Raw genomic sequence first — 17,522 nt, 5'->3', positions numbered from 1 at the left:
TGGAGATCTTGAGAGATAGGCATGTGAACCCTACATATGCAAGGGTGAATAAGGGTAGCTGGGTGTGAATGAACTAGAGGGCAAGGGGAGACCGTAACCCTAGCCATCCAGAGGCTATATAAACAAGCTAAAGGTTACTCTCAATGTAGAGGAGAGTGTACTAGTTGTACTTGTAAACAACTCACTAAGCAAGATCTTCTTCTTATACTTGAGCTCTATCTCTCCCTCTTGTGCACACTCTCATGCTCTCACTTTGATATTTCAACATATTATACCTCCACTTTCCTTAGTTCTCCTTGGCCTTTACACCAATTAGTGATGCATCTACACCCTCAAGAACCCCCCCCTCTCATATCAAAAACTTCCACCCTTTATATAAGCTCTTTGGAGCTTTATACAAACTTTTTCTTCCACATAGCATGGCTATACTTTTACTTTTAAGAAATGGTGGTCATTTTAGCCATCATCTCATCTGCAAAGCTTCCTTGCTTTCCTCTATGGTATCATTGTTGACTCCATATCCTTTAAAAAAGCATCATCCATCTACTTTATTGGTAGTTAAGAAAGGCAATGTAAATTGGCTGCTACTTTTTCCACCTCATCATCATCAACATTAGACCATCCACATGAATTAGATAACCATCATGTCATTATGTCTCATTGGCACTCCTTTTCTGTGCATACAAGGGTTGCCCATACTAAAAAATAGAATATGCTTCCGATTATCTCCATGATCGTGTCCATCTAAAAGTGTTAACAACTTGGTTGCATGCGTGCACATGTCCTTCAAGATATGTATAGTCCATCTATGTTTGAAAACATACTCTGGGGAACCACGATATCATAAAATGTATGTATCCATGAGCAACTTGTTCAAAATGAATGCATAGCCTTCATCAATATGACTTCATGCTCTAGAATCCCAGTTGGTGATGATAGACCCATCTTCAAGCTCAAGTTGTCAGTCTTTGTACCTTGAGTCACTCATCCAAATAAACCAAACTCTTAACTCACAACCATGGCATTGCCAAATAAAACCTTTGCTAGCCAATAGAGAAAACCTTACCAACTACTTAGAAAACAAGAGCTCCTATGAGCTAAGTCCTTTCCAAATCTTGCTTGCCTTAGGGCACAAAACATGTCATTTCTATCCTTGCTATGGCTAGTCCATGTGTCATTGTCCTCTTCTTAAACCCACTTACACCCTCAAGAAAAAAAAAATACTCGAGAGAGTGCATGGCACTCTTAGGTAGTTAGCATCCTTGTGAACTTTAGGTTAAATATACAATAATATCTTATCTGTACTTATAAGTATGACAAAGGCTACTAAACCTTTTCAATTAGACAAAGTCATGTGGGCCTCAGTAAAAAAAGTTTGAGTTTTCTTCTCATAGATCTACACAAAAACACAAACTATGGCATGTAATGACACACATTGAGCTAAATATATCAAACTTTTCAAATGCATGGAATGAATTGCACATGTATGTGTGCATGTGCCCATGATTGAGTTTCTATAAACAAGACATGATTGAGCTTAGTGTTGCTTTTCTATCAAGTTTCTTATGTCTTAAAAGGATTCAAGACTAGTAAGAGTCACTTTATAAGTGAATCTAAAATTTGGGCATACTTGAACTTTGTTTTTCAAGAACATTTGGGTTAGTGGGACTAAGAAGCCAAATGTATGGCACATTTTAGCAATTTCAAATTTGGAAGCTATGTACTTTTCATTCATAGCGTAGATTTTAGACACTCTTGCTTAAGAAACTCTAAGCTTGGCTCCCAAATGTGCAATTGTATACATCTTATTATTTAGATGCATCCATTATCTTTTGAGATTTCACTACAGCTTAAGTTCCCTTTACCTCTTTTCAAACTAGTGGAAAGTGAGGTCGAACTCATGCTTACATTTACTAATTTTCACCCAAAATCAAATGCAAGTGGAGAAATAGTCATTGACAAAGAGTAAATATTTATTCCAATAGAATTTTACAATCCTTGCCTTATTCCATAAATTTTAGTCCATAAAGAGAACTCTGTATGAAGGCAAAACCGCCAATCTGCCCTTAGCTAGCATCGAGACCTTTCAAGAGACCTATCTTGATCTTGTAGGGGATTAGACAAGTCCTAGAATGTCCAACGAATTGCAACCAGAGCCTCGTTAGCTCCTTGGTGCCTCCTAGCTAGCTACAAGTCCCTACGAAGAGAGCTCTCACATTTGATACCCATCTTAGTATTTGGATTGGACAATTAGCTCCTAGGTGAAACAACCCAACATCTAGCCTTGGGGGGGACTAAGCACACTCCTCAAAATCAACCTAGTTTGGCACAATCTTGACTTAGAATACACAAATAGTTAAACAATCATTTGCAATGCATCAAGCAATCCTTTGCAATACAATCTCTGCATAGGGTTTATTTAAGTATTTTTCCCTCTAGCACGGGATTCTACTCAATCAATCAAGTTGTAATGAACTTAAGGTAGAACTTAATCCACATCTTTGGAAGGAACTTGATCTTGGGATTGCTATGGCACCTTTAGTTTATCCCATCCCCTTCCTTGGAACTTTATTCATTCCTAAGTTCAAGTTCATATCTCATTGAGGCCTTTAGTCTTCCTCAACCTTAGCCTCTACTTAAGTTACAAGGATTCATCACAATGGTCTATTCTAAGGTCATTGAAAACCTTCATTTGTAGGGGACCTTGGAAAAAGGTTCTCTAAGTGTATAGACTTGGAGGTCCTCTTAAACTATTTTGTCTTAAATTTCCCTACCTTACTAATCAAATAGATAATAATTCATAGTTAAGAAATAAATACTCTAGTAGTCAATCCTTTCAAAGAATAGAATCTCATCAAGTATGAATCATCAAAAGAATGTAAAGTCTTCTTTTAGCCTTAAAATGATTGCATGTACTATTCATCTGCTTTAAGGAAAAGAATGGTACTAATTCTATTGTTATTTTAATTATAATCTTAAGTGACGATCCCTTATAGCTACTAAACAATCATCCCATTGTTGCAAGTAAAGACAATTTAATCAATTAAGATAGCATGTTATGTATGGACTTAGTTTCATCATAGGTTGGGATACTCCTTACAAAAGTTCAATCCTAATAGGCAACTACTTTATCATCTATGTGCATTAAGTCCTAGGGAATCCATAAGGACATTCGAAACTTGAGTAGTAATCATCTATCATGTATCATCTTAACTCTCTCATTCAATCAATATTTAAACCATATATTGTAGGGAGAGTATAAATAGAATACAAAGATGGGGACATGTGCTTGAGTTGATGAAGGTGGAACCTCATTCTTTTGTGTGATCTCTTGCCCAATGCACATGTGTGAGGTGGAGGCCATGACTCATTTAAATGGAATAAATGACTTGCCAAGCAAATGGACTTGATTCTCCCTATTTTTCACTCCTCACTTGGTTGGTTTTGTATTTTCTATATAAATAGTCCCTTAAAGGTTGAAAAGCAAAACCCTATCTTCTCCTTTAAAAAATCCTAACTATTTAAAAACCACCAACTCTAATTGTATGTAAGCATGTTGTGTGATTTTGTTTTTTGCTTTTTGGTGCTTCTTCTCTTACTTGTTCTCTCTCAAAGAAACTTGAAAAAGAAATATAAATATTCACACACATACACATCCAATGTAGTATCCTATTTGATATGTGTGCATTTTAATTTATTTTATCGATATTTTGAATTACGTTTATTATATGTTTGTGGTAATTGCTTGCATGCTTCTAGCATGTGTGCTTAATTTCTTGTCATTGAATAATGCTTTTAAAAAACATGCCAATGAGAGTTGTTATAAAGCTCTCACATTAATTTTAAAGATGAATTATCATTGCTAATGAGAAATAATCATTGTTGCCAATTAATTTTCTCATACTTGGACTAGTCACTTGCCATAGCTCGGTTCCAACTAGATTTTGACATTCATAATAATGCTACCATGATGAGATTCAACAAGCTTTCAAGAACTAAGAAAGTGAGATCTATGTTGCAAATCTTACTTTACATATTGATAATCATAATAAAACTATGTCCAATAGTCCCAAAACAATTACTAGCTTTGTTATTCACACGCCTTTGAGGATTGTGCTTTGAAAGGTATAATGATATTGTGCTTTGAAAATTGCAAGATTTCCATAGTGGTATCTCCTACTCACATCTACACATATGATGTCATTATGTCTTATTTTTCTTAGGGATGTAAAAAACATGACGTGCTTGATTTGAGGAAAAGCAATTTTATTTTGATTATTTGTTTTCATGGGTGTATAAAAAGCATCTATAAAAGGCCACAATGAAAGCATAGCTCATTTCTCAAAGATTGAGGTGACTTCATCATTGTAATTTAGATGTTTATAGTGATCTTTATTCATGGAAGGAACTTAAAAGTCCATGAAAGCATAATTATTAAAATTTGTGAGATAATCTTATCATTAAAAAATAGGCCTACATAACAGTTAAGACCAATAATATGCAAGCTAGGCTAGATAATATTCAATGGATGTTGTATGATCTATATTGATACACTTGTTCAATTTTACATGTGAGAGAAAGCCGAATAAATAAAAAGCTGAATGATTTTTTAGAATGGATTGACAATGTTCATCTGTGGGGCTGAATTCTTGAGAAGAAAGTGGAACATGAATATATACTTCATTGCACTAAGTTCAACATTACAACAAAGTTGTGTAAAACAAGATGGACACATATTTAACTATCCATATGCCTATTCAGATATGAAGTGGCATGACAACCGATGTGGCATGTAATGGTGGGGTGAATAAGGGATTTAGAATGGGATGAGCTCAAAGCACTTTTGTGCATTAGAGCTACTATTACTTGATATAAAGTGGCACAACATCCCATGTGGCATATATATGGTGGGGTGAATGAGGAATTACTATTGGATGACCTCAAAGCATTATTGTACATTGGATCTCTAGAAATTATTCCTTCAAATTTATATCATATTGTTAATAAAAGGATGAACTTTCTTCTTACAAATGAATTGTGACTTTGGCAATAACTTTATGAAATGCTCGCCTTACATCAATTATAGTAGTGTCTATATCAATTCAATGAAGCGATATTTTCAAGATTCAAGTCTTTCTAGTTTCTTTCTCTCTTGAAATATTTTCAAGATCAAGTCTTCCCTAGTTTCTTTCCTCTTGATTCACCATGGCTTTACTATAACCCACCTATATTGGACTATAAATGGAGATCTTTACACATCTATGGGTGGCTGCATACTCATTATTATCTATCAAGTTTTTTGTAATGCACATGCTCGCATATTTATAAAGGTAGAAAAGTGCATCATAATGAAGAATCAATGCATTGGGCCTTACAACTTAGCTTTTTATACACCGAGGAAAGACATCTACTAAGTTGATTCCTTGTTATTATACTCTTCAAAATGGGTGGTGCTATTTATACACAAGTGAATGGGACAAATATGAAAGTGTAGGAGGTTCCTTCTTTGAAGTGTAGAAGACAATATAAATGTTCCAAAAATGCATCCCTTTATATACCATTTCTAAAAGCTTCCAAATCATCATTGTTTTTATCTTCCATCTTAATTAGTTTTTTCCTACTTCCTCCTACATACTTTCATGATTAGGGGATGGGGGAACCCTCTACCCACACACTTTTGTTCCACATAGTTGCAGTATACTAGATCTCTCCTCCTCCTATTTGTATATGAGATTGAAATAGAGAGTCCAACCACATGCATGCAGTTCTTTGTTGATGATATATTCAAAATTCATAAAGCATTCTAATGTCTCACCCAAAAGAGCTATCCTTTTTTAATGTTCAGTTATTCGAAGTTATTCACAAATGGACATATAAGACTAAAACATTTTCTAATAGTTAGTATATTAGAAAGGCATTCACTATCATATATACAAGAAACATGTAGTCTTATTAGAAAAGTGTGCACTAGTAGAAATGTAATAATGATCAATTTTCTTACTACTAGCATATTAAGAGTGCATTGAATTGCATAGCTATGAAAATCTTACTTCCTCCACTAAGACCTTATATGGTGATTTTTGAAGGATTATTTGTTGTGCTTATTAAGGGGGAAAGAAGAAATTCATGTATGCAATGTGTTGAAAGGTTTGAAGTATGAAATGAACTAAATGTGTATATTCACTATTTTAAATTCATGGCTAGGTACCAAAGTGACCCATACAAAGAAATGTATCTATGGAATGCATCTTGTATACATTTCTTTATATGGGTCACTTTCATACCTTAACATGCATTCAAAACAATGCATGTGCACATTTCCTTCACTTTTACCCTTACATCTTTAATGCAATGTTGAAGGAAATAATGTCTTCAAGGTGAAATAAAGGAGGGAGGCTATTTTTTCTATTGAAGATGAAGTTGGAGCCATAATCAAAGACTATGAAGGCAGCTTGAACCTTATCAAGTCTCTCTTCTATGGGGATAAGCTCAAACTCTTCTTCAAGGATACGAAACTATTGTTTCCCCCGAGGTCATGGCAATGATTGAAAGGCTATTTACTAGTGAGGAGATACATTTTTCTCTAACATAAATGAGGTCATGGCAATGCTTTAAAGGCTATTTACTAGAGTGACAAATGTAGCATGGTAAATCTCTAGACCTTGATATTGATATGTCTTATAAACATGTTAAAAATCACTAGAGTCAATTAATCTTGATATACATACTCACATTTCTTTATGAGCAAACATTATCCCACATGTGACAAAGCATCCTCATTGCTTGAACTAGGATGAAAGTAATAGTACAAGGTCTTTTACAATTTATTTTTCACAGATATGTGGAGCCTCACCTAAAAACCTTTTTGTTGATCACTTTAAGGGTCTGACTATGATGTCTTTTCATAATAAAGGGATTAAAAAGGACAATTAGGTTCACAAAAACTTTGTGCAAAAGATATAAGAAGACATGTATAATAGGTTACACACTATTCCTTTTATACAACACAATCTTTCTTCCTATGAAGATAGTCATATAAAGTTCTTATTTGTAGTACAATAAGGGTATCATATTATGAATGTTGTGAATTTTTAATATTAAATTTTGCATTTTATTTACCTAAGCAAGAAATATTCTTAATACTATTACAAGTAGGAAGTCTAAAACTTGGGCTTTGTTGGATTTTAAAAAATTCAAAGTGACATATTTCTTTCTCACCTCTTTTATAATGCCATGGTGGTTGCAACATTGGGTGGGCAATCATTTTCATGGCGATAGTGTTGTTTTTTTCTTAAGTTGATTAATACAATATTGCTTCTTGTTTATGAGTGAACTCTTATAATATGCACACAACTTAATGCAATTGTTATTTAGGATATCAAAACAAAGATCAATATGTAAAAATATAAGCAATACAATATAACTATTTAGTAAAAAATGTTGAATGAAAAAGAAGGTGAATAAGTTTTTCAATGCAATAAATACTTATTACATTTATATTGATAGTTACACCACTAGAAAGGTGTCTATGGTACTAGTAAAAAGTCATTGAGCTAGCTATTTAAGCCTTTTGTAAGTCCACTCCAAATATTAGTGGATCCCCTCTCTTTAACTCCTACTAATGAGGATTTCATGAGGAAAGAATTCCATGCTTGAAAAATGGAATTATTATTATTATTTAATGTGGACAAATAAATATGTATTAATTGAAGTAAAAAAAGATAGGTATAGCAACCAAATGGATCAATCTTGAAGACCAAAAGGGACTTTGGCTACAAAGGGAAATTGCAGACTGAAGCCTAAGTAAATACTTTTGCTACTATCCTAAAGCACTAGCACTTACCCTTGAAGGCTTTAAATAACCCTTTAGCCTCATTTAAGCACTTAATAAGCATGCCATTTATGCCATTTCCACAAAACATGGACCCACCTTTCCACCTGGAGTTCCTTGTAGTCCATACATTCTTGATCACAACCATTAAGAAGTGTTACCCTAGCTGTCATCACACCACTTAACTAGTTTGAGATTCCTCCTTTAACTACCCACTAGTGACTTGACAAAATTTGGGCCTTTGATCACTATTTTGACCTTTGTAGAGAACATTTTATCCTCCAATGACAATGGGATGGAGAACTTAGGGACAGTGGGCCAATGGCTTGACTTGGCTTGCACTATGGTAAAAAAACACTCAAATTTTTGTGTCATGGAAACACCCACACCAATTGGGCACCCTAGGTAATAGAGGACTGAGCCTTGGCTGATAATCTTGAAGCCTAAGGAGCTTATCCAGGAAGGCATGTCCTTCCAACCTAGGTATAATAACTTAGTTTTAGCAAGGCTGATTTTGGATCCAGAAGTGAGGTGGTAATCAAAATAGACCTCTTGGAGTTCCTGAATTGTCTCCTTTTATGCAAAGCACCAAGTTGGCGTTATCATCGACAAACATCAGCATGATGAATTGATCACCACCTGGGAGCTGCATAGCCATGGTGAAGAGTATAGGAGCGAGTGGGCACCCCTATCGGACTGAGCGTTGCAAATGAAAGCCATTAGAAAGGTAACCATTCATTGAGACCTTGGCTGTGGCATTTTGGAAGAGGACACTAACCATTGTGCGAAAGCTAGCTGTGAATCCCATCCTCTCCAGCATGTGCATCATGAAAGTCCATGATACTCGGTCGTAAGATTTTTATAGTCCATGTTGATGAGTATGCGCTTGCCCTGCTCATTGTTTAAAGCCCAGTCAATGAGTATGATCGGATGATTAAGGATTGGTTCCTATATCTTTCTACCAGATATGAAGCCATATTGGCAAGGATGGACAAGCAGAGGCAGCAAGTATTTAATTCTCTAGGCCATGGCCTAATCAAGCTTATCCCAAAGGCTTGTGGCTGTACCGATGTAAGTGACTGGAGTCGCTTACCATGTTGAATACATAATATAAAATGGCATTATTTGCCCGAAAATTTCTCACTTTAAGATGAAGTCCCCATTGAAAAGTCTATAGTCCCATTGCTTAGTAGCTTCACCATTTACATGAAATAATGTAGCCTAGGCTTGGAGGGAGTCAATCCTAGCTAAGAGATCCAAATTTTATAGGCCTTTTACCTCGAAGATTTCAATTCCAAGCTCCCTTTTAATTTAATAATCATAATTAGATACAAAGGGATGGGGTTATTGACTTGTTTTCACCAAAGGCCCAAAAGAAGTCTCTGAACTACTTTATCCCATGCAACTTTGCTAAAAAGAAAACCTACACCAATGAATCTTAATGAATCATAGAGTATACATTGAAAACAACCAATCTACTTGACAAGCTTAGATGAATGCCATGCCACCTTTTCCATTTACCTTCAAGTGTATCCTAAGCCAGTCAATGTTGGATTTAGGGTTGCAAGTCACACACACAAGTTAAGAAGCTTGAGAGCACAAAAGAAGAAAGTGTATTTAGAGGTGTCAAGTACGCAATTTACAAGATTAATTTTTCCCTAGGGTGAATTGCCATGTATAAAATACCAAGGGGAAAACATTTTAGTGAGGGAAGAAGTACCCCAATAGTTCTAGGTACATTCACACACATCACTACCAACATATAGTAACAAATCCTCGCTAGAAGTGATGTGGTGAACAATAGTTGGCACTCATGCATAGAAAGTTCTAAGCCTTTAAAAAAAAGATTAATCCATAAATGGGAGTAAGCCCAAAGCTTTCCAAAAAATTGGACTTCTCATGATGCAAATATTTTCTCAAACTATTTGCAAGGTTGTCCTTTGTTGGCACACAGACTAAGTTGGCCTCTTTTAGAAAGAGTCTCTTTTTGACATGATGATATCAAATCCATATGCTTAGTCTGTGTGCCTCAAAAAACTCAAAAAATCCATATGTGTATCAAATCCATATGCTTAGTCTGTGTGTATCAAATCCACATGCCTCAAAAAACTCAAAAAATCCTTGTAAAAGAGCGCCAGGCTCCCTCCTGTGCCCATTGTAAAATATTAGATGGGTGTAGGCTAGAGGCACGGGGCTAAAAGAGGAAAATGGAAAAAGGACCTTGCCACAATGGTGGGTTATTAAAAAAAGGGATGGGTGCCCATGGGATTTTAGGGTTTGTATATATAAAGTTCAAAAAGTGAATAAGAGATCATTCTTTGGTGTGTGGCAAAAGGAGTCTTCTTCTTCTTCTCTCCTTCTCACCTTCTTGCTTGTGTGTGCTCTTGAGAGAGGGAGTGTGAGAGTGTGAGGGAGTGAGTGTGTGAGAGAGTGAGGGATCAAACGGTGAAGCTCTTCACCATCTCCTCTTCTTCTTCTTCTCTTCCCTTCTCTCTTCTTGCGCGCGCGGCTATGGAGGATGGAGCTTGGAGGTGGAGGAGGCTTGAGCTAGCATCTAGGATCGTGGAGCTACCGGAGTGTGGAAGAGAGGAGGCAACTCCTATAGGCACTAAGGTAAGCTCACTACACTCGTACGATCGACGGCGCGTCGGCTAGGTGAGAGATAGCCATTAGGGCTCCTTGGAACGCTTGAAGCAATAAGCGGTCCGTGGGTATTGGTGGTTGAGCGAAAGCTCCCACATTTTGATTCTATTGCCGGGACCAACGGATTCAAGCTTGAGCACTAGCGCGCCTCATATCGAGCATCGAAGTAAGGGATTCATCCTCGAAATGGAGCTTGAGATAGGTAGGAAGTTTGGGTGTTTTTGATCTTCAAAACAAGTAAGTATTTTGGGTTATTTTGGTTGTTTAATGATTAGGAAACATGGAGAAATCAGTTCAGTATTTTACTTTTGATTCGTGTTGCATTTAGAGTAGGATAGGATTAGGAAATCGCACCGGAGAAGGGTAGGGTTTATTGTTGCAAAACAGGGCAAAAAATCGTGCAAAAATGGCAAAAAGCTCGCTTGTGATGCTTAAGAATGGTAAGTGAGTGATTGGGGGCGTCAACACCATACCCGGGAAGGGATATAAGAGCCAAAAGGCCAAGGAAACACTCATTTGCAACAGTTCAATGTGAAAGAGAGAGAGAGAGAGAGAGAGAGAGAGAGAGACCGGCCGATTCGATTTGATCGCACCAACGATGAGCCCGTCACTCCATCCAGGTATATGAATCCCTTCTCTTACTCCCTTAGGTTGGATCTGGAAGGTTATGCATGGTATGATTGAGTGAAGCACGAGAAACAATCGAAATCGAGTTTCTGTTGTTTACATGCGCTGCGCTCGGCCCGTCCGAGTGGCCACTCCTGGGCCGAGTCCCAAAATCGGCCCTTGGCCATGTGTCAAATTCGGCCCATCCGACCAAAACCCTAATCGGCTCGTCCGAGTCTATAATTCGGCCACATATCGAATTCGACCCTCGACCTGCTTGCCTCGGCCTGTCCGAGTGACCACGTCCGAGTGACTCCGTCCAAGTCCACCTTGTCCAAGTTCCCGGATTCGGCCCTCGGCCTATGCGCCTCGGCCCGTCCGAGTAACCCACTCGGACCCTACAATTCGGACTAGTTGGGCCGAGTGTAGATTTTTACCAGATTTTCAAAAAATTGACCTGACTCGGCTAAGACTCAACAGCTCAGACTGTGAAAGCCCGTAGGGCACTCAGAACTTGATTTTGGCACGCGGAGTGGGCAAAATCGTAGGGCGCCACTGCTTAGCAGCTAGAAGTGGGTAGTTGCGAGACCTAGAGGCTTAGAGGCGAATTGCTGAGCTGTAAGACCTAATCGGACCAGAAACGAACAAGGCAACAACTTAGGGAAACCCTAAACCCTGACAAGACGGCCAGGAAGTTGACCAACAAGCCTATTCGGCCCAAAACAATGCGAGTGTGTAAGACGACTAGGAAGTGGTTGCTGCACTCACCCTGAATTCTTGCACTTGAAGTACACTTAAGGAAACTGAAAGCCTGATTGAGCACAAGTGCACGAGGAAAGACACATTGAGTGGCCATAAATTGAGGATTGTATTAAATAACTGAAGGAACTCACCCAGATAAACCACTCAAGGAACCCACCAATAGGAGAGAACCCAATACAGAGACAAACCATCAACGCTTAGAGATAGGACCAAGCAAGGGACATCTACAAAGTGGATCTGATGAGCCTACTGAACCTAGTCGATAGCTTGGTGGAGCACGACAACTCGACAATGATAGAAGAAAGTCTAGACCACAGATACAACGAGGAATTCGACTTAGGAGCCTTTCCAGATGCAGTTTAGCAACAACTGGTCAGTAGTTATGACGCTCATGCTCGGTACGAGCATCTCGGTAGGACGACAGATGCTATCATTGCAGATCTAGAAGAGGAGAGAAAGCTGGTCTGCAAGGCATTGCAAAGCATGGCTGAGTACAATAGGGATTAGCAGGCTAGGAACCAAAGGCAAGGCATGGAGTTGCGAGAGGTGCAACGGGTACTGAACTTGGCTAGCAGGAATCAAACGGACCATGAGAGGGCACTAGAAGGAGACTTAATGCTGAGTGAGCTTCTTATGAAGCGACTACTCGATAACACGGCTGCTGCAGAGCAAAGCGCCACGGCTCTAGCGATATCGCTACTCGTAGGATTAGGAGCAAACCAAGGCTCAAAGAGCCAGGCTAAAATTTCTATTGTTGCCAAGCAACTCGATAAGTACCAGCCCCATGACGATCCATGTAGCTTTGTCGAGCAGTTCGAGCAAGTCTGCAAAGCCAACGGCCTCAACGACCTGACCCAACACTCGCAAGCGTTCGGGCTTGTCTTGGGCGACAAGGGTAGAACGTGGTATACGAGCTTAGATAACACGGAGCGAGCCAACTTCGATGGCCTCAAGGATCTCTTCATTAAGAGATTTGCCTAGCCCGGATACTTCGATAATCTACTAGTATGCTTGATGAACGTCAAGCAGAAAGAGAAGGAGGACATTCGCGATTACGTGACCCATGTACGAAGTCTCTTCAAGAGAATCCCTACTGGAGAGCGACCGACTGAAAGAGCAGTGTCAACTGTATTCATCAGCGGGATTCAAAACGAGGAACTATACAAGGCTTTGGCAGGCAACTCGAGCTTGCAGCGGGACACGCTAGCCAGGTTCTTTGAGGAGGCCATCTGAGTTGACGATCAGCTGAAAGAGCAGAGCTCCAGGAGTGTGAACCTATAGGAGGCCAACTCGCAAAGCTCAGAAAGAGCATCAGCCTCGAGTGAGCGATCAGCACCATCATTCCAGGATAAGGGGAAAACCATTGAAACAAATCAAGACTTGGCTGACGTTAGAATGGAACTAGCCAAGTTGCAAGATATGTTGAGATGACCAACATGCCCACACATCCAATGTGTGTACTGTGGCAAAACCTACTTGCCAGCCGAGTGTCAAGACCCTAGGTCACGACCTTGTGCTAACTGCGGTAGGTTTGGTCATGACGTCGCGCATTGTAGACTGCCAAGGAGACTTCCATACTCACAACCATACGGCTAGCCTTACCTAGTAAACAGGCCGTAGCCATTTTTTGGAAGGGGAGCCCCACTGGCCCTCCCCGCACCCAACGACATTAAGCCAGCCGTTCTTAGGATGGAAATAAATCCTACAGGCATTCCTAGGCCGCCTGGTCCTTACATAACCCACCCATCGAGTGACGCTCCTGTCCACTATGTGGAAGAACCAAACGAGGAGGAAGCTTACATATGCCCTTATGTTTCACATGACGACGAGAGCAACACTGTCCTTATGGATTATTGCCCAGTCCCGGTGATGTCGTTGGGAAGAGGACGAGGTAAGGGCCTAGGAGGGTAGGCAGAGGACCCAATCACCTGTTGAACTTGTGGCCACCCAGGTCATGTCTCATGGCGCTGCCCTAAGAGGGAGTAGCAAAATAGAGATAAGGCTGACCAAAGGTGTGCCGAATGCGGAATCACCTATCTTTTCGTCGACTGCCCAAGGCAAAAACTGTCATCTAGCTCAACCAACGAACCATCGGTCCCATTAGGGCTGTTCGGTGTTGAGAACCACGACGGGGAGGCCATGCCTATCCCCTTGCGGGTCATGACCCATGCCCAAACGAAGCAGGCTGGCATCTCTCTGCCAGGACCTAGCAATCTTGATGCAGCCTCGATCGGGAAGAAGGGTCGTAGATGGCAGAAGAGGAAGTCGGAAGTCAAAATCTCACTAAAGACGGAGAGTGTCACAACTCTGCCCATTGGAAAGAAAGTCTCCGACGCAAAAGTAGAGACGTCAGCGCCTAAGACAGCCGAAAAGGGAAGCGCTAGGGTAGGGGAATACCCGCAACCAAAGCAACAATTAGGGGCCATAGAGAAGGTGAGAGAATGGGTGAAGGAAGCCCAAGAACACCTAAAGGACACCGAGCCCATCATAGAGGATGGGATCAATGACCTCTCCAGCATAAGTACGCCGACCTCACTCCCATAACCAAAGTCAAGAGAAGCAACTACACCACAAGAGGTATCACTAAGGCCAAGCCTCGGCGTTGCTACAGGGCCGCGGTTCAGTCACGGCCACTGGCCAGGACAATCTAGGTTAGAAGAGAGACGAACATCCAACAATCTCCTGAACCACACTAGTGACTACCCCTGTAACACTCAACTTGGGAGATTTGCTTAGGCAGCACCCCACCCTATGGCAGAACCTTAAGCAGTGGGTTGAAGGGATACAAGAGTAGGTCACAACAAACCCTCATGACCATGAGGCAGAAACACAAATACCGAGTTTGACGTTGCATACTGCGCTGAAGTCCTTGCACGTCAATGCCTTTTGGGAAGGCTCCGAGATGCATGCAGTCTTACCGATCTTAGCCCTAGGCGATACAACGAGGAAGGGAATCGTAGACACGGGGGCCGGGGTTAGTGTGCTCAGCCACACAGTGCTCCAGACTTGGGGAAACCCACCTGTTGAGATGGCTAGGTTTAATATCACACTAGCGAACGGTATGAGAGTCAAGCCATTCGGGGTGCTTAAGAATTGGCCAGTGAAGATCGCAGGTGTCCAGTTCTCTATTGACTTCATAGTCATGAAGGGAGTGGACTACGACATCCTATTAGGCCGGTCCTGGATGCGCAATGCTAGGGTCATCGAAGATTGGGGTAACGGCTTAATCTTCCTTGGCAATAGGATGGACACTGTGAGAGTAGAGATGGACACCTGGAAGACCTCATCCATCGACTTAGATGCCATCTCTGCTATGCTCAAAGGTAATGCTCAGGCCAAGAAGTCCTACAGACCCTTGACTAGGTATATCCCATGCCCAGAGGACGAGCGGGATTATTCATGTCGTTGCTACAATCGACCTTCCGTTCTCTGATCATGAAGCATATGAGCAAGCCATCAAAACAATCGGCAAGGCTGACGACACACCCTCCGTGCCAGTCTGCATGATGGCAGGAAGCCTCCAAGGGAAGCCAAAGCCCATCTACTCCCACATCCCAACCAACAAAAGGGAACTCCAGGAGGTACTGTAATATCTATCAGACAAGCTATCTAGCAATCTAGCTGCGAATCTCAAACCACTCCAGGATCTCTTAGATGAATCCAAATGGCAATGGACCAGAGTGCATGACTTAAACCTCATGTATAACTGAGCCCTGATGCTCGACCAACGACAGGATAGACCGAGTCCTAGGAGATGACGAGCAGTCTGATGAAGAAAATTCGAACGACGAATACGAAGATTGCTAGTCCTTCAATGATGGAAGTGAGGGTGAGGTGGACACTGTGGAATAAGACACTGAAGGACAAGAAATAGAGCAAATATGAGCAGACTCCAAGCTGCAGAGAACGAGTATCTTCCAGAGGGAGCGAGGATTCATGAGCGTGGAATGTGACCGCGCATGGTTGGAACACATAGGAGCCATAGACCTCGAGCAAGCAGGACTAGCCCAGCCAGGAATGACGTCGGTGTTTAGAACTGAATCACCATCTGAACTGCGCCCACCAGGAGAGACCACCTCTTCTAGCGAGGGAGGGGGATTTGACTCTGAATCAGAGGTTAGCTGAGATAGTGATCCAGAGATCCCTAGGCCGCCCATAACCAAATGCACCAAGGGGGACCTACCGGTCCACCTGAGGCGTAGGCGATTGAGACAGGAAAAGGCAAAACAACCTAGGGACGCTCAAGAGCAGCGAAAACCGCAAGATCTCCCTAAACGATTCATGAAATTCAAAAAGGGGGATAGGGTGGTAGTGCTGTTAGGTGCCAAATGTTAAGCACAGACAAGCGAACCAATTGAGGGACCAGCCAAGGTCAAGGAGGTGGACTTAGCCCAAGAGGGGGAACCACCCTAACTAGTTTTCATTGTTGATGATTTGACTAATGAAGAAGAAACGAGTCTTGTCGCTCTCTTGCGAGAGTACATAGACGTGTTCGCCTGGTCCTTAGGAGAGCTTAAGGGGGTAGATCCACGTGTCGTGACCCACAACATACCCATGACACCGGACGCAAATGCCGTCATACCCTATGAATCCTAAACATGCTCATGCTGTCAAGGAGGAGATTGATAAGCTAATGAGAGCAGGATTCATTTATGAAATTGAGCACATCGACTGGGTATCACCCATAGTCATTGTGATGAAGAAGAATGGAAAAATCCGAGTGTGCGTCAATTACAAGAAGGTGAACATTGCCACCAAGAGGGACAACTATCTGTTCCCATACACCGAGCACATGCTTGAGAGAGTGACAAGCAAGGAAGCCTACAGTTTCCTGGACGGCTTCTCAAGGTACAACCAAGTGCAAGTGCATCCTGCGGATAGGCATAAGACTGCCTTCACCACTGAGTGGGGTGTCTTTGCTTACATAGTCATGCCCTTTGGGTTGACTAGTGCCCCCTACAACTTTTCAATGCCTCATGTGCACCATCTTTAAGGACATGCTTTGCAAGGAGTTAGAAATCTTTGTCGACGACCTTTGTGTCCACTCGACGTGGGTCAAACACTTAGACAGACTCCGAGCAGTCTTTATGTGGTGTCGGTTATACTGCCTCTCCTTGAACCCCTTAAAGTGCTAGTTCTGGGTGAAGCATGGATGCATTCTAGGGCACATGGTGTCAAAGAACCGCATTGCCATTGACTTCTCGAAGGTCAGGGTCATTGTTGACCTTCCACCCCCAAGCAACTACAAAGGTGTTCAATGCTTCCTAGGCCATACCGGTTACTATCGACAGTTTGTACTCAATTATGCGTTGATCGCCAGACCATTGTACAAGCTGCTTATAGTCTTTGAATGGACTGAAGCATGCCAAAGGGCATACGAAGAGTTGAAGAAGGCTCTAACCACATCACCAATCCTACGAGCCCTAGATTGGACCATCACCTTCCACGTGCATATCGACGCCTCTAAGTTTGCCGTGGGGGCAGTGTTGTGCCAGCCTGGCGAACACAATTTAGATTATCCAGTGAGCTTTGCTAGCAGACAACTCACTGAGACGGAAATGAATTACTCAACAACGGAAAGAGAAGGACTACCCATGGTATTCCCAGTAAAGAAATTCTGGCATTACCTTTTGGCCACGCCCTTCACCTTCTTTGTGGACCATCAAGCCTTGCTATATCT

Source organism: Lygodium microphyllum, chromosome 15 (genome assembly GCF_053477565.2).
Source record: "Lygodium microphyllum isolate KBCC chromosome 15, Lygodium_microphyllum_v1.1.10, whole genome shotgun sequence".
NCBI classification, from domain to species: domain Eukaryota; kingdom Viridiplantae; phylum Streptophyta; class Polypodiopsida; order Schizaeales; family Lygodiaceae; genus Lygodium; species Lygodium microphyllum.
This window is presented reverse-complemented; position numbering follows the sequence as displayed.